General features: G+C 40.5%; 1 protein-coding gene across 1 annotated transcript in view; it reads left to right on the top strand.

Moving 5' to 3' along the window:
* The window catches only part of TGFB2 (transforming growth factor beta 2), a 104,528-nt gene that overhangs the window by 11,674 nt on the left and 68,178 nt on the right, over positions 1-24,676 (top strand). The window lies entirely within an intron of this gene.

A 24,676-nucleotide genomic window follows, 5' to 3' on the forward strand; every position in this document is an offset into this window, starting at 1 on the left:
TATACATCATTTATTCTCCTATTTTAGGCTGGCATCTTTATCTTGTGGCTTTTTTTCCCATTGGTTTCATCTAACAATCCTACTTTGAATTCTCAGGCAAGAAAAATACTGTTGATATTTTATTTTGTTTTGTTTCTGTTTCTTTGTTTATACTTTGTAAGTAAGCAGTCATTTCAGCTGAGTTAGTAAAAAGACTGATCGTTTATTTACTGTAAATTAGACAGAGGTATAATACTCACAGATGAGGTAGTTTTCTTGCAGAAGGTGGATGATTTGGGGAAGAAACAAACTGACGGAAATCTTTTGAGTGCAAGGTGAGAGGAAGGAAAAGAAGGAATGGATGCCCCTTACTATGTTGACTCTTGGAAAAAAGAGTAAGGGTAAGTAGTCAGATACAGAAAGAACACTTGTGAATGATTTGTCACCTCTTAAAAGGGGGCATGTATATGTGTATAGGTGGATATGCTAATGCACAACTGTCCATTTTCCTTGCCACATACATGCACATTTTCTCTCAAGGTCTGATAATTGCTTTGTGAGTTGCCTTTTTTACTTCTCTCTACTCAAGCCTATAACTTCAGGCTTGCATGTGAATTCCCCATCCTGGGTCTGAGCCACTTTTGGGGCAGGCACCTTTGATCATACTGACTTGTGTCTTCCTTTAGTCATAGAGATGCTTATCAGTCTAGAATTAAGCCTGAAATTACTAAGTGTGTTGATTGAGCTCCAGGCATGGGGTCAGAAACTTTAAGCTAATCTCAGCCGTGACACCAATTTACTCTGAACGTGGGCATGTCTCCTTCCTTGTGGTTTTTCTCTTCTACAGAATGGGAAGAATGATGCTAACCCAACTCCAAGGGTATAGTTAAGGATGATCCTATTGTTAGAGAATATCATAGTCGAGCCAATGAATAATACCTGAACAAGAAATCAGGAGCTTTGCATATGGGGTGCAGTATGGGGTTAGTAATTTCGTGGTACCAGCACACTCCTCCTAGATGACTGATTTGATCAATGAATCAACAAGCATTTATTCAGCTTTTGCTACTGGAGAAAGTGATGCAGTGGATAAAGTGCTGGGATTGGAGTCCCTTCAAATCTGGCCTTGAATACTTACTAGCTGTGTGACTGTGGCCAAGTCACTTAACCCTGTGTGTCTCGATTTCCTCATCTATAAAGTGAACTGGAAAAGGACATGACAACCCATTCCAGTATCTTTATCAAGAAAAACCTACAAAGAATAGGACATGAATGATGAAACTACCAAACAACAACAAAACATTTATTAAGCGCTTGTTATATTCTAGAAACTGGGCTAGGTTACAGGGATACAAATAAAAAAGGGAGTCAAAAAGCTTATGTTCTATTAAACCAAATCAATGTTGGATCCTGTCAAGTAAAATCTCATTGTAATTTTGGAATTGGGAGGAAATGGGAGCACTTGCTTTATTCTCCTGGATTTCTGTCTTATGCTAAAAGAGAAGGAGGGCATATATCCCAAAGAAGTCCCAAAGGCTGCATAGAGCCCCAGATTTGAATAGCATTTTTTGTGGGACTGGAAACAACAGACATCCATAAGATTAGAGAATAGCTAAACAAGTTGTAGGACATAAATGTACTAATAGAACATAGATAGCTCTCCCTTAATCTAAATGGATGTTCTTCTATCTCTACATAACATGATTTTTACAGAATGCTAATTTAACTGCAGATCTGGGAAAGGGAGGGAGGGAAGAAGGCAAAAAACTGGAGAGTAGCACACAGTGTAAGGACACATAGGAGCTGGGGACAGAGAAGCAAGAGCTGGAGAAGGAACACACGTCCTTGGGCAGGTGGGCACAGTGAGGCAAAGATCTCTCTCTCTCATCCTGGAGGTCTTACACTGAGTTCCTGATCCTGTTGGCGGTGGTTTCTCTGTGAGTCTGTTCTTCTCTTTTCTTTTAGGGGATTTTATTTAGGGCTTTTCTTTTTCAGATCTTATTATCATTATTTTTTTTTTTTTTTGGTGGGGGAGTGGGAGACCGTGGAGCTAGGGACAGGAGAAAAGAGAGAGAGAAAGAGAGAGAGAGAGAGACAGAGAGAGAGAGAGAGAGAGCATAGTACTGTACAGTAAAATTAACAGATTTGTTTTGGAATATGGATTTCTTTCAGCAATATGTAAAGTCAAATTTGCATAGTTTAAGAACTGTCGGTATTATTGTGCTGGGAGAAATGACAGACATGAACACAGAGAAATATGAAAATACATACATGAATTGATGCAAACTGAAGTAATCAGAGCCAGGAAAACAATATATTTAATGACTAATCATGTAAATGTAAAGAACAACTATTAAAAAACATTTAAAAAATGAATGTTGTATAATATAAATAATAAAGTTGTCCCTGAAGAAGAGTTCTGAGAAGATACCTCAACCTGGGCTGGATACATTTTTTTAACCCTTCTCTTCCTTCTTATAATCAATACTCTATATTGGTTCTAAGGCAGAAGAGTGATAAAGGCTAGGCAATGGGGAGTTAAGTGACTTGCCCAGGGTCGCTCAGCTAGTAAGCGTCTGCAGCCAGATTTGAACCCATTTTCTCCCAACCCCACGCCTGGTGCTCTATCATCTGTGCTACCTGGTTGCTTGGCTGATTACTTCTTAAAGATATCAAGCCCTTCCCTTCGACTTGATTGGAGAATAAAGACTCAGCCAGTTGTATATTCCTTCCTGGTCCCCAGAGTACAAAGCATTCAGGAGGAACTCAAGGAATGATGCTTGGCTAGTAGATCATGATGAGTAACTCAAACAAGGGATTCTTACTCAGCTGAATCAATTTGAGATTTCCTCAGTGCCTCTCTTCGTTGAATATTATTTTGCTAAAACTAAGGAAATCTCTTTTTGTTAACAATTAAAAATTTTTTAAAATAAATTTTGTTAATTTTTGTTAGTGATCTACGAGTGTCTTATTTTATTCCAATATTGAACCTAAATATAGGATTGGCCTGAGCTGGGTCCAATCCAAAGCAACAGTAATGCAACTTAAATTCTCTCCAGTAGTCAGAATACTAGAAAATTGAATTCAGCAGTGGTATTGGGTTGGATTTCAGTTCAAATCCCACCTGAACGAGTTACTGTTTCTTTGATTGTGTGCAAATGACTTAACTTGGCTAGACTTCAGTTTTTAAAATAAAGACATTGAACCAGATGACCTTTGAGGTCTCTTCTCAGTGAACATCTATGATCCCTTGAAATGAATTTATGCAGATGCTACTGGCTTCAATTCAACTCCTTTCATTTGGCCGCAAGGGAGATGCTTTGTAGATGTAGGTGTAGATACAAGGGCTGCTCTGTAGATGAGGAAAGCTTTGACCAGCCTGTAGATGCATCTGATGGTTCCAGATCTCTCTCACCTGCTAAAAGCAAACTAAATGTATATACCTGACTGTTGCTTTACTGGTGTGAATTCTAAGTGGTGATCCAACGCAGGGACCTCATGTGTACTTGGTAACTTTGGAGAAATTCTGAGCGCAGCTAATTAAGGGAGATTGTCTTTTGTTCTGCAACACAGTAGATATTGGCCTGAAGAAGGTGCTGTTTCCCAGGGAAAGGAGTTAAATCCCCCAAGAAATGCCTAATACCAGAGTTGGGGGAAAAGTCCTATTAACTGAGCCAGAGTCCGGCTGGCTGTTTCTTTCTCATTGGTTTTTCTGTTTGAGGTTTGTATTTAAAAGAACAATTTTCAGCATCTCTCCTTCAAAGGTCAGATAGTAGTGAGAAAACTTTGTTTGACTTGTTAATCTTGTGAGGAGCAAACAGTTTATATCAGTGTAGCTTCCTGTCTTTGCTAACTGGTTATTTGAGGTCTTCTCTCTAAGCCGTTGCAAAAAGGATTTAAAAATAAACAATATGGTTCCTTATTGTTGGGAGCACATGCGAGCAGATGTCCATTGGTAGCAGCATATGGCAACAATATGGTAGCGTGTCTGATTCCAGAGCAGAGAGCGACAGGACTTCATTCATGCCCCCATAATGCTCAGATTGTTCCGTCTCTCGCACCTGAAGTAAATAGGGTTCTGACTGGGAAAACAGGATGAAGCCACCATATAGTGCTGGAATCTTGTGAGCAACACTTAATGGCTCAGAAGTCTAGCATATCCTTTAAGGCACTTGAGAAGATAAGAGCTAAGCTTCCCCAAACACTTCACCTCTGACTTATTTCTGTCAGCCAGCGTGGGCAAAGGAAAAATCGCAGGCTTAGACATGTATGACTTTGGGCAAGTCTCTTAACTTCCTAGACCGTTGGTTTCCTTATGTTAAAATGAAAATTGACTAGATGGCTTCTGAGCTCTGGATTTATCCTATAATATAAATCATAATCCTATAATATAATTACACATATATAAAATAATATATAATCCTATAATATCCTATAATATAAATTATAAATTCTACCTTTTATAATTTTTATTATTTATAACCCTGCAATAGGAACAAATCAAGCCACAGGCAAAAATCTCTCTGATAACTCATAAAGATGATCAGGATTGGTTTGATTGATAATGTACCAGTCATTCACTAAAATGATTATTTTCTCAAAGTCCGGTTTTTTGTTTTCCTTAAATAGGATAGACTTTCCCCCACACTGGAATGAAGTATTGTGGCATAGTGGATACAGTGCTGTCCTTGGAGCCTGGAATTCTTAGTTCAAATCTTGCCTCTGACAAATACTGATAATGTGACCCAGTATCCTATTCAAATGTCTTGAGACTATAAATTATAGAAAAGGTGCTGAGCTGCATTGTTAGAGGGAGTTTCCCCATATGGGAGTTCCCGATACCAAGCAAGGAGAAAACTTAGCTTAGCTCTCCTTGGTCCTCAGTATCAAGAGAAATCATAGTAAGTAAATTTCAGTCCATTGTAAGAACAAGTTTCTCAATAATTGGACCCATCCTAAAACAAAATGAAGCTCTTGAGGAATTGCCTGTTCCTGGAGGTTTCTAAGCAGAGGTAGAATGACAGTTTTAGGGATTTTAATAATCTGAAGAACTCTGTGGTTTTCTCTGGACTTTGACATTATAAGATCTTTTCCTATCATTAGAGAAAGTCCTTAAATTAGGGATGAATGAACACCGAACCACAATGGAGTCTGTGTGGTACAATGGGAAAAAGCACTGGATTTAGAGTCAGAGGACTTGGGTTCAATTCCTGCCACCAGCTGTTCGTATGACCTTTCTGAGTTACTTTATTCCTTTTGGGCCTTCCTTGGTTTCCTCATCTGTAAAATGATTGGGTTGGACTAGATGACTCTCTAATGCACCTTCTAGCCCGAAGTCTAAAAGATAAGACCCAGTTGAACAAAAGACAATAGATTTGCACAATTTAGGAAAAGCAACTGGGCAAATAAGAGAGTCACAAATTGTTAGAGCTATAAAGGACCTGGATGTTGACCAAGTGCTTCATTTCATAGTAACTTGCCTAAGGTCATCGAATTCATTACCGGTAGAACTATTTATTATCATAATCATCATCATTAATGACCTACTTAAAACACCTATTATGGAATGAGGTAACTCTATTTTTACTAAATAATAAATCAGGTGTTATACTTTTAGTGTTTGGGACCTTTTTAAGGCAAATGGGCAGTTCTTTGGGCTCCCAGGAGTAGCTCCTCCCAAACTAAGGTCATTCTTTCTGACTAGAGAAAATGCAGACCAGTTTGTCAAATCTGATCTCTGTTCTTCAAAAGCAAAATTTTTCAGTACTTAATAACAATTAGCAACATATGGTTATTGACCACCTGGAGCGCCCAATGGCACTCACGTATAAAGCATTCAAGCCTTTTAAAAATATTACAATCAGGGGGCAGCTGGGTAGCTCAGTGGATTGAGAGTCAGTCCTAGAGACGGGAGGTCCTAGGTTCAAATATGACCTCAGACACGTCTCAGCTGTGTGACCCTGGGCAAGTCACTTGATCCCCATTGCCTACCCTTACCACTCTTCCACCTAGGAGCCAATACACAGAAGGTAAAGGTTTAAAAAAGAAAAGAAAAGAAAAAAAAATTACAATCAGTAACTTCAGCCTAGTGTACAGGTCAGTTATTTCCTTGGATGAGAAAGAATCTTTTGCTAACAGAAATGATCAAAGCATTTTTCTTAGGTTTCTGAGATTTAAGAGGCAGATGGGTGGCGCTGTGGAGAGAGTGTGAGGCTTGGAGTAGGAAGGTTCCAGGTTTAAATCTGGCCTCAGATATTTCCTAGCTATGTCACTCTGCACAAGTCACTTAACCCAGTTTGCCTAGCACTTGCCCTTCTGTCTTAGAGTTCTTGGTAAGGCAGAAAGTAAGGCTTTGAGAAAAAAGAATTCTGAGATGCAAGATAGTGAATTTCTAGAGAAAATAGTTTTTGTTTCATTATTTGTAGATTGCTTTTCATTTGGAGAAGTTAACACATTTCATGCTCTAAATATTTACTTCTACACTCTCTGCAACAACTATTCTCTCCAAAGTTATTAGTGCTCTTTTAACTGTCAAACCTCACAGTTTTTTCTCAATCCTCATTTTCTCCTGGGAGAGTAACTGCTCTCTAGGTTTCTCTAACATTGTTCCCTCCTGGGTTTCCTTGGAGCTGTCTGAAGGCTCCTTCTCAGGCTTCTTTGCAGGGTCTTCAGCTAGGGAGTGTACTCTGTTTGGGGGGTGTCCTCAAAAGGGGTCCCTCCTGGGCTCTTCATTTTGCCCTCTCTACTTCCCTGCTTGGTGATTTCATTAATTCACATGAGTTTAATGATCATTTCTATGCATATAATTGTCATTTCTATGTTGTTGTTCACTGGTGTCCAACTCTTCATGATCCCATGCATCGTGGTGTTCCAGAGCTGTACGTGGGCTTTTCTAGGCAAAAATACTGGAATGATTCTCCATTTCCCTCTCCAGTAGATTAAGGCAAAAATAGCTTAAGTGGTTTTTCTCAGGGTCACCCCACCAGTAAGTGTTGGAGGCTGAATTTAAACTCAGGTCTTCCTGACTCCAGTCCCAATGCTCTATCTACTGAGCTCCCTAGTTGCCTCCCTTAATATAGATCCAGCTTTAGCTTTTGTCCTAAGCTAAAGCCTCACAGAACCAACTGACCACTAGAGAGTTCAAATAAATACAAATATGTACAAAATGCTGAAATACTAGATAGTTATGGAAAACACTAGCAGATTCAGGAATGGTTTCCTTCAGAAAGTGCTTGCTTGAGTTAACATCTTGTAGGAGGAGAGGGACTTTATTATTTTTTTTAAACCCTTAAATTCTGTGTATTCCTTGGCGGAAGAGTGTTAAGGGTGGGCAATGGGGGTCAAGTGACTTGTCCAGGGTCACACAGCTGGGAAGTGTCTGAGGTCAGATTTGAACCTAGGACCTCCCGTCTCTAGGCCTGACTCTCAATCCACTGAGCTACCCAGCTGCCCCCAGGAGAGGGACTTTATGTGGCAGAAATGAGGAGAAAGTGCATTATAAGCCTGGGTAATGAATGACCAGTCCAAATGCAAGTTAACAGGAGATGGAATGCCATGTGTGGCCAGTTTTACTATATTGTGGAGTGCTAGAAGAAGAGTAATTTTTAGTTAATACATGAATAAACAAACATTGAATTATATCTCAGAGAAAATTGGTAATGTTCCAAGAACTCTTTGTTGAGTATATTGTTGACTTGGAAAAGAAAAGTATTTATTAAGCCCTTATTATGTACCAAGCACTGTGCTAAGTTTTGGGGATACAAATAGAAAATTGAGAGCCTTCCTTGCTGATGGCATTGTTTTTTAAACCCATCCCTTCCAAGTTGGAATCAATATTGTGTGTTGCTTATAAGTCTGAAGAGTGATAAGGGCTAGGCAATGGGGGTTAAATGGCATAGCTAGGAAGTATCCAAGGTCATATTTGAACTCAAGACCATCTGATTCTAGGCTGGGCTTAAATTCAGGAATGGACAACCTGAACCTATGGTTATTTTTTTCTCTGCTGATCTCCATGAGTTCTCAGCTGGTCATAGGAGGGGTGAAAGTGGAAAGAGAGTGGTGTTTGCTTCATGTTCCCAAGTCCAGTGAAGACTTTTGGTTGCAGCTGGGTTCCAAAAATGGGTGAAAGTTCAGAATTTGGGGGGGGGGGGGGGAACAATCTTCACGTTCCTACTTGAACTGGTTTGCCAGATAATGGTTATAGCTGACAGCTAGTTCATTTGGATATTATGCTCTGCAATTTGTCAGGCCTAACCTCACTTCTAAGGAATCACTATGGTTTATTTCATAGCACCGTGGACTGTGGTTTCCTCAGAAGAGCTGGCTCTCGAAGAGATTGTATATTTCTCTTAATACCAAGAAACTTCCTTTGGGACTATGAGCCCTAAAATAAATTTTTTAAAAAGGCAAAAGAAAGAATCAGGCACTTAATCGATGCTAAAAATTAAGACATTTAATTTTCATTTTCTTCTGTCCTATGACACAAACAATTCTGAAGCAATAATATTTCTTCAAATAGTTTACTTTAAAAAATAACCTTTTATTGATTGTTTTTTAACATCCCATTACCTTTTCCCTCCCAGATGGTCAGCCCATTGAGCAAATTTTTTTTTTCAAAAAAAGTAAAAGAAAAAGGGGAAAATCAGTAAAACTGATCAATATATTGAAAAACTGTGAAAATATGTGCATTGTGTAATACTTGTGGACCTCTTGCCTCTGTAAAGGGGTGGGGTGGGAGTGTCTTCTCATATCTCCTCCTCAAAGCCAGGCTTGTTCTTTATTATTTTTCAACATTCCCTTTAGGTCGTGTGTGTGTGTGTGTGTGTGTGTGTGTGTGTGTGTGTGTGTGTTTTCATTCTGTTTACATTGTGTAAAATTGCTCACTTTAATTTCATGTCAGGATTCAAATACAAGAGCCAAAAGTCTGGCTTACTAGTCTCTTTACAACTCTTTTTGAAACTGATTTGGGGCAGAAACAAACCCCAAACATTTCTTTCCTTTTCTTTCTCTGTGTGTATGTTTGTTGTTGTTGTTGTTGTTGTTTTTTGCACCTATCACTTTGGGTTAATTTCCTTTTCTGCCGTTATTACTACAGGCAACAGGCTGAGCAATCAATCTGTCCTGGTTCCCTGGGCAGTTTTTCTTCTTAGCCACTTCTTAGTTTGGGTTGTCTTATCATTTTGTTCCAGGGCCCTTGCTTTTGGATGCTGCTCAGCTAGTCTGGAAAATTCAGGAGTGCATCTTAGTGTGTGCAAGGGGGATAAAAGGGGGGGGGGGCAAGAGGAGACAAGATCTATCATTCAGTGCTAGAGGACTTGGGCTCTCATCTCTGCCCCCAGGCCAGACAGAAAAATCACTGTCCATTTTAAAATTTTTTGTGCAGTATAGCTGAGCAGTGGGGGTCTGCATTTCTTTCGCCTTCGTTCTTAGAAATAGTAATTGAGTAAAAATGTAAGTGACTATGTGCCAGGGGCAGGCGTCCAGGGTCAGAGTGAATTTCTCCATGCTGAGTGTGATTTTGAACACTCGTTAAGTGGAAACAACCTGTGCCAAGCAGTTAGAGGGCCATCTCTGTCACCTTGCATGAACTGCTTCTCCATTCCAATGAGACATTGGGAATGGTTTAGAAGAAGATGAGGACCTATGGCGCCGCTTGCTTTTCCGTTGCTCTAATCTTGGGCTGATGATTGCCACGTGTTCTAATGTTGCAGCCTGGGTCTGGCAGAAGTAATGGTTCAGGTGCTTTAAAATATTTCTCAGTTTAAAATAGTCTTTGCTTTCCACCTGCCCATTTTGTTTGAAAAAAAAAAATATTACTGAAGGAGACGGTCTTCTCCCATTATTTCGTGCCAACGTAACCAAAACGGAGAATATATTCAGAAGGTGAAGAGGTTTTTCAGGGGATGCAGAAGTTCAAAGGATAAACAATTTTGTGTGTGTGTGTTGGTGTATAAACATTCATTAAGTACCTACTGGAGATACAAAGAAAGGCAAAAGGCAGTCCCTGCTCAAAAGGAGCTCATAGTCGAATGGAGGAAACAACATGCAAACATGTATGTATGTGTGCATTCATATAAATGTGCGCAAACATATAAGTATGCATCCCTATAAACATGTCATATGTACCGACATATATCTCTGGGTGGCTTTACCTCTGCCTCAGTTTCCCAGTCTGTACAATAAAGATTTGATTAGATGATTCCAAAGTCTTCTTTCAATTCTAAATCCAGTGGTCCTACAAGTCCTTGAATCAGTGCATTTACTTTGGTGGGTTTGCCTTTTCAGCTAATTACTGAACAATCTTTAATGATCTCACATGATCTATAGATAAGTGGCAAATCGGAACATTCACATAACCTTGAGCAGGGTTCCTTGGTGGGGGAAAATCTGTGCTCCGTGTTGTTCTGCCCATTTTTTCCTCTTTGTCATCTTGGCTATCAGCAGTGAAGAGTTAAGCCTGCTTTCTAGTCTGCAACACACATTTCCACATGGGTGAGCAGATCCCTCCCAGCAAAGGTCTAAAGGGTGCGAGTGCTTGCATGGTATGGAGCCCGGTAATCACTCGAGATCCCACATGCAAGTGGCGGGTGCCAGTTTCGAAGTTGGATCGGCCGTGCATGGGACTAAATTCCCTTACCCAAGAACGTTTAATTGGGGCAGCTGTGGAGCAGGAAGGGAATTTTGGAAACGAAAGAGCAGTTCCCTGTGGTTGTGTTTTGGTCGAGACTTTCCAGCCTGTTCATGGCCAGAGTCCCATGCTGAGCATTCCCGCATTCTGTGGGCTGAGAATCTAGCCTTAGAGAGAAGGCAGATTCTAGTGTCACAGCCAAAAGGCATTTTCAGGTCAACAAAGTTTTCTCTTCCTGCTTAGTATTCTTCTCTTCCAGGGGAATGACCACGGGCAGAAATCTGACCGATTCTCTTAAATGGGGACAGTGAGCGAAAAAAGACAATTCCAAATCGCTGCTAAATGAAATAGCTTCGGTGATTCATCCCGGGCTGGAGTGTCCACACGCCGAAAGCAGCCCCACCCTCTTACCTTGAATTAGTTCCGTAGTTGTTCCTTACGTGGAAAGATGGGTCTGGCAGCCGAGCTCAGAGCATTACGGAGTCTCTGACCCATTTTGTCTCCTCCGGTCAGCTCCCCGGTATGGTATGGCTGCCCGGACTCGGATAGTTAGGCTAGTATTTTATCCAGTGAGCCGCTTTGAGAAATCCCCACGTCTCCTCAGCGTTTCTTACTTTACTGTGTACATATCGAAGTTGAAATACGAGAAGAAACAACACTAAAAAATTAAAGAGCTCCAGGAAAAGCATCGCTGAAATGAATTCTAGTTCAAATTCTATAGCAAACCAAAGATCCAACCAACAATTATATATTAAGCCTGCATCATGCACCAGGAGCTATGCTGAGCACTGGGGATAGAAACAGAAAACAGCTCCCATTCCCATGGAGGAAAGTCTGGGCTAAGCACTGGCAATACAAATACGGGTAAAGTAAAAAAGAGAGGCCCTGCCCCCAAGGAACTTACACTCTAGTGGGAGGAGTGCGTGGGGAGTGATGAGGAGGTACCCAATTAACATGGGAGTGGGTTCACGGAAGAGAAAGTGGAGGAGACAATCTTGACCCAAAGCCCTCCTTAGCTGGAAGTGCGAGGAGGAACCATCCAATCAGAGGAGATTTGGGTAGTTGAAGTACTTCCACTGTGGGAATTCCAGAGCTGTAGTGAAAATTCAGGATGAAGAGACTTCTGGGGCATGGTAGAAAAAGGCTGGAGTGAAATGACTTAAATGGAGGCTCTGGGAGGAGTTAATACAATTAAGTGGTGACTCAGAGGCAGAAGGTACTTCTAATTCGTGACTTAATATTGATTATTAATGACCCCAAATGTGGTATTATGTTTTCTTCACCATGATTCAAGACAGATCCATGCCCGGTAGTGTCACAGCATTTCTAGTGCACTTTGAGTATACAATAAAAAAATTTTTTTTTCCTACTAGCAGGTCCAGGTGCTTCAGGGATTCAGTTTACCTTCTTTTTAGAGGGTGTCCTCTGTGTATAAAAAGTATTTTTTCCCCTAAATGCTTAATTTCCGCCTTAGCAAGAACTCTAAGACAGAAAGGCAAGGGCTAAGCAAATGGGGTTAAGTGATTTACCCAAGGTCATACAGCTCATAGATTTGAACTCAGATCCTCCTGATTGCAGGCTTAACACTATCCACTGGGCTACCCTCACTGCCCCTTAGAAAGTCCTGTAATATAAATAAATCTGTTCCATTCTTCTAGCCTCTAGCCTTGGAGCCAGGCCTGATGAGAATCTGGGGATCAAAAGAGGACTGCTCTGGGTTCTAGTCTTAGCCCTTCTACTTAATTAGCTGTGTGATTTTCCATAAATTGCTTCTGTTCTCTGGGTAACAGTTTCTTCATCTCTAGATTGAGGAGATGAACTAAGGTCCTTTCAAGCCAAACATTCAGTGATTTTAAATTTAAATTTTAAATCAAAATAAAAAATTTTAAATTCAATTAAAAGTAGATCAGGATAGAGAATTGTTCCCAAGATGTCACCAACAAAGTATTATTGCTTTGCTCGCTTCAGAAATAGCAAAATTGCTCTCATACTAGGGAGTGTGCTAAGCGAGTAAGACTGCCATCTTGCAACGGCCTATCGGCTTATACCTTTACTGTCTTATTCGTGGCTCCCTTGTGCAGTTGAAGATATATAGCCGGGATCAACTAGGCCTGTTGTTGTGGTTGTTGTTGAGACCTGTCTAACCCTTTGTGATACCATTCGGGGTTTTCTTGGCAAAGATACTAGAGTGGTTTGTCATTCCCTTCTCCAGCTCATTTTGTAGATGAGAAAACTGAGGCAAACAGTGGGAAATGACTTGCCCAGGATCATACAACTAGTAAATGTCCAAGACTAACTTTTAACTCAGGTATTCCTGATTCCAAGCCTGGCACTCTATCCTCTGTGCCTCCTTAGCTGCCCTAACTGGGCCTTTAGACTTGACTAGCAGACCTTGGGACATAAAGGTTAGGAAGTATTATTGCTTAGAAGCCCAAATAAAACGACGAAAACAGAATATTAAAATGAGAAGGTTGAACTCGATGACCCCTAAAGTTCTTTTCAGCTGTGAATCCATGATCTTAGGTGAGACCTAAAAGCCACCAAGCATTTGTATATTCATTGACAGCCGATTATGAAGGATTTCTACTGCATTTGATTCATCAGTTCCCAGAATAATTGTCAATAAAATCAAGCCATCAGATTTTACATTCTTGAGCTCAGAGATCAATGTGTGAAATTAAAAAAAGCTCATTCCATAGAAGAAAAGCTATGGCAAATTGGGAGAGCATACTAAAAAACAAAGATATCATTTTGCTGACAAATGTCCATCTAGTCAAAGCTATGGATTTTTCAGTAGCAAAGAGTGTCCAGCATTGTGATGCTGCAGAAGACTTTTGAGAGTTCTTCCCACAGCAAGGGGATCAAATCAGTCACTACTTAAAGAAAATAATTCAGGCTATTTTCCCTAAAAGATCAAACACTGAAGCTGAAACTTAAGTGCTTTGGCCACTTAATGAGAAGACAGGGTTCATTGGAAAAGATCCTGATGTTGAGAAAGACTGAAGGCAAAAAGAGAAGGGGGCCACTGAGGATTAGATGGATAGATAGTGTCATGGAAGCAATGACATGGATAGACTTCAGGAGATGGTGGAGGATTGAAGGATCTAGCTATGCTAGGGTCTATGGGATCATGAAGAGTTGGGACACTGAACAACAAAGAAGGTAGGAGAGAGTAGAGGGAGAGAAGGAGAGGGAGAGAAGGAGAGGAGGTCCCAGTGAAATGTTGGAAATGGTTTAGAAGGAGGCAAGGACCTATGGTGCTGCTTTCTTTCCAACATGGACTGGAGATTGCCATGTGTTCTAATGTTGCAGTCTGAGCCTGGTATCTGTAATGACTCAGGTGCTTTAAAATACTTCTCAGTTTAAAATATAACTGAAAAAAGGAGAAAGAGGGAGAGAGAGGGAAGAGGGAGGGAGGAAGAGAAAGAGAGACAGAGAAAGAGAGAGACAGAAAGACAGAGAGACAAAGAGAAACAGAGGCAAAGAGAAACAGAGAGACAGAGAGACAGAGACAATGGAATCAGCTAGTGAGAAGGCATGAGGTATGGAGTCAAGAGATGGCATATCCTATGTAAGGAACAGTGAGTATATAAAGAACTCCATTGCAGAGAATATAAAAGGGAGTAAGGCATAAGAAATTAGAAAGATAGGAAGAGACATGGCTTAAAGGGCTTTAATGCAAAATAGGATTATTGTCTTTGATCCTGGAGATAGCAGGAAGCCACTGGAATTTATTGGCTTAGGGATGAGGGAGATGACATGATCACTATATTTGTTTTAGGAAAATGCCTGGCATCTGTGTGGAGAATGGATTGGAGTGGGGAGATATTTAAATCAGAGAGACCAGCCAGCAGGCTCTTTCAGTAGTGGTGATTAGATGAGAAGGAAAAGTGGTGTAAAAAATGAAGAGTAGAAACAAACAAAAAACAAAATGACTAGCCCAGAGTCATACGACCAGTATATTGCAGAGGTAGACTTGAACCCAGGTCTTCCTTAACTGGAATACGGGTATGCAATGCTTCTTCTCTATATTTAAAGAAGAAAAATAAACTTTATGTAGGACCATCTTCACATATAATTTGTTTTTTTGGTAATAAACTAGTAAGCCAAGATTATCACCTATAATATGGCATAGCCAGTTTGCCAGGAGTAGGTAGCACAGTCTCATATATGGTTTGACTTTTGGTAGAGAAATGAAAACTCCCTGTGCCTCAACATCTCCTTGTCCAAATACACAAGTACCCTGGAACCTTTCTGTAAACACTCTTTGCTCTACTGTAGAACACCTTGACCCTTGGAGGTCCCAGTCGATAGCCACCATGGCTCTGAGAAGCCTAGAAATATCTCTTCTGTTCTCTCTACGGTAATGATCTGAATTACATTTCCAGTTTAGCATAACTGAATCCCCCACCACTTGCCTAGAGGGAGTACAGCTATCCAGTTTTCTAATCTCTGGTGTAATTCCACATTTCTCAGCCTATTTTTTTTAAGGAGTGTTCTTTATTTTCTCTGAGTCCCTTGCCAACGCAAACATCATGTACTTCATAGTCTCTCGGAATTCTGCATAAAACTAAGCTTTAGTCTTCTAACAAACACTTGTCAAACAGATTATGTGGAATCGTGCTCCTTTAGGCTGGTTTAGAAAACCAGGGAGATTACAGGGAGACAGACAGTGAAGGGAGCGCATCCCTAATGCGATGCAAAGCCGGCAGTTCAACTTTCTGACAGGCTCTGAGCTGGTTGGGGTTCCTTGGGTCTTGCAAGTTCATAAATAATCATCTCTGCAGCTTATTCTTAGTAACAACAGATGCTGTACTTTTCCCATCCTGCCTCTTTGGGGTCCTGGTAGGGGTGAGGAGTGGGGGCTGGAAAGAAGAGAAAAAAGGAAAGCATTGTTTTGCACATGGCTGGACATCTGTATTTTCTGAATTGCCCTGTTGTATGTATGATGCAACTGCTGGAGCTGTTTTGCTGAATATGAACTTTGTCCACAGACTAGAGTCTAAATTGGTTTTGGATTCCTCCAAAATCAAAATGGTCAGGCCATATTTTTCTAATATTTCGTTGGATCGCATCTTGGGTCTCCAGCTCCTAGTACAGATTTGTATGCGTTTGCATATTCAGCATAGATTGCTTCCCTTTTCCTGGTGTACCTTGCCTGTTTTCCCAAGACTGCTACTTACCTCAGCCCTTTATGTGCATCCAGGAAAGGAGGAAGGCGGCTCCCCATGGAACTAAAGCCAGTGTGGCTTCAAGGATCATTTACTTCAGTGTTATTGTTAGGAAGAGAACAGATTGGTTTTCAGTAACAAAACAGGTGAAGCACCATGGGCAGCTAACCTACTGAATAGCTACGGAAACTCCAATAACCTCAAGAAAACTTGGACCAACTTTTCAGATCTTGCAGAGTGAAGGTCATGGATTCTGATCCTCTGCCCTAAGGCTCAGGCATCCATTCAGAAACTCTGGAGGCCTGCCTACCTGTTGAGCAGACTTTTGTTACTTTAATCAACCAAGTTTTTGCTACCAATATGGCAGCAACATATAGTGACCAAATTTTTTTTTAAAGTTATGTTATTGAATTCCTATATTTAGAACTGAAAAGAATCTTGGGGATCATCTAGCCTAAACTCCTTATTTTACAGATGAGGAAGCTGAGGCCCACAGGCAGTGGTAGAAATGGGATTTTTAAGTCCTCTAACTCCAGAGACTATGTTTTTTCCACTGGGAGTTGGATTTTTTTTTTTTAATCTTTTGTATAAGGAATTTTGAAGTAAGGGTAGAAATTTAAAAAAAAAAGAGAGATAAGTAGAAAATTCAATTGTACCTTTTTGAATTTAGAAAATAATCTATATTTAGGAAAAGGGATTCATTATATTCTTTGGAGAATTCTAAGTCATTGTTGTATTTTAACCTACTTTGTTTCTATCCTTTCGTGGTGAAAATCTGTGAAACTCCAGGTTTAATAATAGAATTCAGAGCATTCTCAACCAGTTTCAGAATAAAAAAGTAGTATTCCCTGGCTGCCTTTGACCTACTGACAGTGTGCTTCTGTTTTTCCTATCTATGGAAGGAAACTAGAATCATAGGCTTATAGATTTAGAGCAGGAAGGGATCTTAGAGGCCATCTGGTTCAACCCTCTTATTTCTCTGATGAGAAAACTTGGGCCAAGACAGATTAAGTGATTTGTTCAATTGGAGTCATTCAGATACTAAGTGTCAGAGGTGGGATTTGTATGTATTGAAAAAACAAAACAAAACAAAACTCATCAACCTTATTTTCTGTTTTAGCTTAAGTTCTAAAAGAGAAAAGCAGCAAGGTTAGGCAATTAGGGTTAAGTGACTTTCCCAGGGTCATACAGCTAGGGAGCATCTGAGATCAAATTTGAACCCAGATCCTCCTGGTTCCCAGCGTGGTGCTCCATCCACTGTGTTACCTAGCTGCCCTTGCTGTCTCCCCAGAAAAATGTGAGTCACAAGGTCCAAGACATTTCATTTCTGTCTTTGTTTTGCCTACCGCAGTTGACATTTAAGAAGTGCCTACTGACTGATTGATCCATTGATTGAATACCAATCTTCTGAATTCCAATTTCAGTGCTTTTTACCATCTCAGCACTGGAAGAGAAATGTGGAGAGGATGTAATAATCATTATTTACGTGCCTCCTCCAAGCCAGACACTGACCTAAGCACTTTAAAAATACTATCTCATTTGATCCTCACAAGATCCCTGGGAGGTAGATGCTACTATTTCCCCAATTTTATTATTGAGGAAACTGAGGCAAAGAGATGTTAAAAGACTTGCCTCTGTCAATAGATATTAGTTCTAGAAATTTTGATAGCTATACGTGGGTAGCATTAGCAAGAAGCTTCATATATCTTCCTTTGCACTTTAAGGAATAATCAGTATTCAATCACTATTTTTTGAACGAATGAGTGAATTGGGATGATTGAATTTTATAATAGTAATAATGTATAGTCCTGCATTTCCAGCTGCTTTGTGAACATTTCAAGTTGGATGACTAGTAGATATCTTAGACTGAACATCTCTAAAGAAAGAAATAATCACAATTCCCCCAAAATCCTTCCGTCTTCGTGACTTCCCTATTACTCTTGGACTTGAAACTTCTGTGTCATTTTTAGCCCCTCATACTCTCTCACCCCTTTCATATATGTTATGATCCACTGGGCTATGAACACTGGAATGTTGCTTGTACAAAACATGCCATCTCTGTGTGTATTGGCTGTAACCCTTACCTAGAATGCTCTCCTTTCTCATCTCTGTTTCCCAGCTTCCGTTAAATTCCAGCTCAAGGGGACAGCTGGGTGGCTCAGTGGATTGAGAGCCAGGCCTACAGATGGGAAGTCCTAGGTTCAAACCTGGCCTCAGATACTTCCCAGCTGTGTGACCCTGGTCAAGTCACTTAACCCCCATTGCCTATCCCTTACCACTCTTCTGCCTTGGAGCCAATAGACAGTATTGACTCCAAGATGGAATGGTAAGGTTCTCAAACAAACAAACAAACAAACAAACAAATAAATTCCAGCTCAGGTCCCACTTTCTGCAAAAGGTCTTTCTTGGGCTCCCCTGTCTCCGACCCAGTGCTAATGACTGATGTCCCTTCCAGTTTGCCCTGAATAGACCTTGTACACAGTAATGTGGTTTTTGCTTGTTGTTTCTCCCATTTTTATTATTAAATATTTCTATTGACCAAGGACTCTGTGGGTTATCAGGAAGAGAGGGTTGAAATTGGCCACAACCTAGATTTTTTTTTTCCCCACCCACGTCATCCAGTCTTTTAGCCATCTTTTTAATCGCTTACCTGAGGAACTCTGAACACTAATTGCCATTGCATTGCAGCCTCTGCTTAGCCTGGCTCAAGCATGGCCCACTCTTGCTGTTGTTTTAAGTAGCATTCTTCATAAAAGCATATTATGGGCTCAAAAAGGCTCCGAGTCCCTGGGGCAGTCCAGGATCAAGAGAGAAGCTGCTTGCCAGCCCTTGTGAAAGAAGAGAAGTCCGACTCCTGTGCATTCCCGCCATGGATATTCCTGCAGGGACACCTAGATTAGACGACTCTCCCTTTGGGAGTTCAAGCTGCTGTCAGTGGGGTTATAAAGAGAAATTTAGGTCTGTGCACTTGGGTCCTTAGCCAGACAGCCTAAGTATTTTTAGGGCTCTTCTTGTCTCAATTGGTGATCCCTGCTTGAAGCTTTAACACATGCGGCTTCACTGAAACAACTTTTAAGCTATTCTCAGGGCAGTGCAGGCGGGGTTGGATTAGTTATAGTCTTTAAACAGTTTTCTTCATAGCTAAATATCCAGCAGGCTGAGTAGAGGAAATTCAAGTCTAACCCTGGAGGGACCCCTGTTTAGTCATCTGTCTAGACAGACTAGTTCATATAATAGGTCTCTCTTTGTTTCTTTTTCACTTTTCTAACAGTCGGTGGTCTTTTCTTTTCAATTTTGGGAAGATGTCACCCTTTGTATTTTTGATCTCAAGGCTACAGGTGACAAGCCAAGAAGGTGACTCACTGGTAGGAACCTCCGTTGCCTCCAGTTAGAAATTTTTCTGTCTATCAGATCTTTAGAGGCTTTGATTTTACCTGTCTTTCACTCTCCCTTTCAAGTGCCATTCTCAGGCCATAGCAAAATAAGGTCCTGTCCATGTTTTTTAGTATCTAGTTTAAGGGATTTAGTTAGCACAATATCTGCGGTGTGAGGGGAAGTTGAGAAGACCAAATACCACCCAAAAATTAGGGCAAAGAAAATGTGGTCCTTACTTCGTAAGGGGAATATTACACGAATGTCAGAGTTTGAATTGGGTTGGGGATGGGTGGGGAAGAGAAAATGAGGATATCCTGCTTCAGTTTGCTTCTTATCATCTGATTCCCTGAGTTGGTCTTAAAGGATCATGCATTTTGATAATCTACCTACTTCCTTATTTCTCCTACTGAAATGTCACACAGACCATCCCACATTCATTTTCTTTTCATCTCCCTCAACTGTTAAAGCACTCAGCTTTCAAAACATTTTCTTGTAACTATTAAAGCTTTGAGTCTGAGCCTGAAAAAAGATGATGTCAGTCCTCAGAAGAGTAATGAAACTTCTACTTTAGAGAGAAAAGCAATTGCATCTCCAAGGTAATTGGGCTATCGTGGACAGTCAGCCCCCTTGGACTTTAATAAAACAAGTTGAACTAGAAAAAAATTGAGTGGGCTCATCAGCATGATAAAGGCACCTGTGAAAGGATTGGAACAAATGTTGTCTGTATCAATGATGACATTTTTTTCCACAATACTTAATGAGATGCAATGTATGCTGCCTAACTGTTATAACATGACCCTTGGATCAGGATATGATATAGAGTCACACCCCTGAAAACCCAGCTGCTCAATGCAGTAGAATCCTGATAGAACTTTGGATTTCCATCTAGAAGGAAACTTGGAGAACATTGAGCCCCAAGTTCCTGATTTTAAAGATGAAGAAACAATTCTCAGGGAAGGGAAGTGACTTATTCAAGGTCACAAATGTAAGAAGTAATAGAAGTAGGATTTGAGTCTAGGGCTTCTGATTCTAGTTTTCCATGCAATACTTGCCTGTATTCCCCAAAACATTATAAGTGGGATCTTACTTTGGCTAGCCATTTATTTCATTTAGTACTCCCCTTTGTTTTGGGAAATGCCTTGTTTTTCCAAGTGTGGAAGAGATCAAAGTGTTTTTTTTTTAATCTCCACTTATTTTTTGCATGTATGAATCAGGTATTTTCATTCCCAACCCTACCTCCTTTGTAGACACTAAAGGCATATACCAGCAATTCACTCCCCATCTTCTCCATCCCTTCTCCCCCCAAACAAGCAAACAAACAAAAATACCAAGCCGTACACAGCACACGCAACAGCCCCTGGCTGTGTCCTTTATCCTCTCCTTCCACAGGTAGTCATATATCTCCAGGTGTGATTCAAGGAGTACCACCCCTATCCCCACCCAAAACGTTTTCCCTATTAATTCCATGTAATTGTAGCTTTAGGAATCTGCTCATTTGGGTTAAACCCTGCCTTCTCCCTGAGTCCTTTTAAAACATAGACACTTGTGGAAGGGGGTAACACAAGAAGTCAATAATTTTTTTGTGTGTTAATTTACAAAATATAGCCCTTCCAGACTGGAAGGTATCTGATTCACTTTGTTGATGCTTGGTTCAAAAGATAGTAAAGAGACAAAGAAGGAAGGAGGAAGGGTGCAGAAAGATACTGTGTGGGACAATGAAGACAGACCTCTTTTCACTGCTCTGCTAATGTCTGACCCAATGTACCACTTCCAATGTACCATCCAATAGCTGCAAGCAATTGAAGAGCTTTGGACCATATATACCAGTGCCGGTGAAGTTTTGGCATGCGTGCCCAGCTGGCACTTGGGGAGCCTCTCTGTTCCCCCTCTTCCTAGCACCAGAGGACATTTTTTGCATGGTCTGCTCCTCTGTCCAGTCTCCCAAAATAAGTACTTCCTCCCTCCACTCTCTCAGGTAATGCAGAGGGCTCATAGCTTGAATTTGCCCTCTGGGCACTTGAACTTGAAAACCAGTGCCAATGCGGGTATATACTAAATCTACCTACTTATGTGCTATAAAACTGTAGACCCAAAGCCCATTGGTGTGGGATTCTCTCCTCCCTGGAGGAGATTAGTGGACGGTACCATGCTGGTGAGAGACAGAGAAGAAGTCTGGTCTTCAATCTCTTTAGGCTCTTCTGGCTTCCAGCTTCCAGAGAGAAGACACATAATATTACTCTTTCTTCAGTGTCTACCTATACATATAGTATATACATACATACATATGTGCATGGTATATGTTTAATTCTGCTCTTGCTTCTAGGACTGAGCCCTTATTCACTCACACATACAAGGCAACAAGATTATGTTTTGTTGTTGTTTTGCTTCTTAATTTTTCTGGATAGCCTTTAGCTCCTTTGAATATTCTCAAACCATTTCATTTGTTGAAAGTTAGGACTTTAATAATTGTAATAGTCAAATAAAAGAGTGTAGTATATTTTTATTTATGGGCAGATTACTTGTTCTCTTTGAGCCTCATTTTCTCATTGGTAAAATAAATTCATAATAGTAAAATAATATAAAACAATAGTAATAAATAAAATTAATAATAATCCTTATGACAAGTCTGGAAAGACAGCATCAAAAGAAGTTGCCTCAGAGTTACAAAGATCTGGGTTCAAGTTTGACATGCTGGCTGGCCGCCCCTAGATAAGTCATTGAACTTCTCTTCTGCTCTAGGAAGCTAAGAAAGATGGCATGACACAATGGAAAATAACTGGATTTAGAATCAGTGGACATGTGTTTGAATCCTGTCTCTGCTACCTGGAGACTTTTTTTTTAAAACCCTTACCTTCCGTCTTAGAATCAATACTGTGTATTGGTTCTAAGGCAGAAGAGTGGTAAGGGCTAGGCAATGGGGGTCAAAGTGACTTGCCCAGGGTCATATAGCTAGGAAGTATCTGAGGTCAGATTTGAACCCAGGACCTCCCATCTCTGGGCTTGACTCTTAATCCACTGAGCTGCCCAGCTGCCTCCTACTTAGTGACTTTCAGCAAGTCATTTTTACCTTTCAGTGACTCTATTTCCCTACCTATAAAATGAAGGGGTTTAATCTGACAATCTCTAAGTGCTTCTCTAACTCTAAATCTATGATCTTTGAACTATAGTTGTAGAGTAGTTATAAAACAGCATTGGCAGTGGGAGTCTACCTTACTGGGAATTTCTTTTACCAGAGGATTCATAGGTCTGGACAAAAATAACAAAAAGAAACTACACCCTTCTTAATTCCTCTCTAATTCCCAAATTCTACACGTGTCTCCCTCCCCTTCCCCCTTCCATTCCTTTTTCCTTTCCCCTTCCTCCCCACATTTTGCCAAAGGGGAAGAAATTGTTTAAACAATGTAGGATAAAAGATCTAAGAGACAGGAGGATGCCATGGGAAAATTCTCTTAGTTTCTTCCCTCATCTTGGCATTTGTACCAGGAAAAACCAAAGTTTGCATTTGTTGGTTCTTGCACGATCTTATTTTCCCTCTTTCACCTCAACGTTATCTTTCTTCTTGGTTTCAAAGAGAGAAATGAGGCTCATTCACTGTATTCTGCTTTTGTATATTGAGGGGAAAAAAGTGTATATACTTTTCCAGTGACCAACTTTCTGTTTAGCAGAGAGCATTTCAAGGTTGAGGGAAAGCAAAGGATTGGGCGCCCTTGAAAAGGTATCAATTTGTCATTCCCTCTGCTTACTCTTCATTACTTGACCCAGACCACATGCTTGATAGGAGATGCCTACTCCCTGATAACGTGATGAGGGCATGAAGATTACAGGTAGTCGTCTACACTAGTAAGCAGTGTTTACAGTATGATATTCCTCACCACAGGCAGGTAAGGAGATCCACGGTTGAACGATTTAAGTGCTGGTAGCTTTCCTGGAAGAACATTTCAACTCCTCCTTATGTAAATGCTTGTAAAAAATGGTCCTCTGATTTTATTGAGCTCAGTGTTTATCTCTTCCTTGGCTAGTGTGCATGATACTAGCTTTACCCTCCTTTAAAATAATTAACTCTTATTCAAACTTTTCATTACTGACAAATACCATCTCTGAGCCTTCACCTCCACTCCCACGCTTGCAGCCCAGAGGTACTGATACATGAATTGGTATAGACCAAAGGCTGGTCTTTGCAGACTGCAGAAAAGGGTTGAGAGTTGAAGAGATAGAGTAAAAGAGATGCTACTAACCTGATGTTCCATTGGGTTACATTTACAAAGGAATTACTATCCTGAAAAATGGAAAACATTATGCCCCTTGAGTAGTGAATGTTCATTAGGGGTCAAAAACGAAAAAGAGTCAGTGGAGAACGTCAATTATTTTTTGGATGGCATGGTTTTTATTGGCTCCTTTGATTAGCAAACAGTACAAATGTTTATAGAGTTGGAGGGGTTTTGATATCTTTATTTGAATTGTACAAAGCAGCCAAAGGCGGTCTGGCGAGAAGCAAGAGTGAATATGTGGAGGTGCCAAGAAGGAACTGCATTGAGCCTGGGATGCCGAGCATTCCAAACCTGTTACCTTCTAAGTGTAATATTTACCAGATTTTTGCTTCTTCTGGAGATGAGGAACAGAGCCGAGTGGGAGGGGGTTTTGGGAAGTGGGGAGGACAGCAAAGACGATCTCAGTGTGAGGAGGAAAGAGTTAGATGAATTATCCCAGTATCTGGGTAGCCATTTTTGCTAGAAATCTACCCTTGCTGGGAAGGAATAGGAAAGGAAATATAAAAGAGACCTTGTGGGCAAAAGTCAGAGACCTTTCCAGATTAACAGTGTGCGATGGCTAACTCATTTCAATTTTGTTTATTTTTGAATTTAAAAAAAAATGGGTACCCTTGACTGGGATTCTTGTCCATGCTCTTTCACCTGCTTGTACCTCTGGTTCCCTTTTTACTTTTGTGGAGCCAGGATGGGTTCAGAGACTAGTTGCTTTAAAAAGTTGATACTAGGGGGCAGCTGGGTAGCTCAGTGGATTGAGAGTCAGGCCTAGAGACGGGAGGTCCTAGGTTCAAATCTGGCCTCAGACACTTCCCAGCTGTGTGACCCTGGGCAGGTCACTTCCCATTGCCTACCCTTACCACTCTTCTGCCTTGGAGCCAATACACAGTATTGACTCCAAGACAGAAGGTAAGGGTTTAAAAAAAAAGTTGATACTAATGAGTTAAATTCTCCAAGAAATGAGGAGTTGGAGACTAACATACAGGTAGGTTAAACTGAGCCCCATTTATATATTTGCACAAACTAGTAAATGAGAGAAAAGTATAGGAGCATTTTCAAACTAGATGGCAGCAGCAGCAGCAGCAGTCACCATAATACAGCTAGTTTCAATTAGTAAGAATAATGAATTTTATGAAGCGGTAGCAATAGTACATTCAAACTGTATACACCAATGGGCTAGCAGCAAATACTACATTTTACATAATTATAACTTTAAATTGTGTGAACTTAGAATCCATTTGACTACAAATTTCATTATTCAC

This window comes from Gracilinanus agilis, chromosome 4 (genome assembly GCF_016433145.1).
Source record: "Gracilinanus agilis isolate LMUSP501 chromosome 4, AgileGrace, whole genome shotgun sequence".
NCBI classification, from domain to species: Eukaryota; Metazoa; Chordata; class Mammalia; order Didelphimorphia; family Didelphidae; genus Gracilinanus; species Gracilinanus agilis.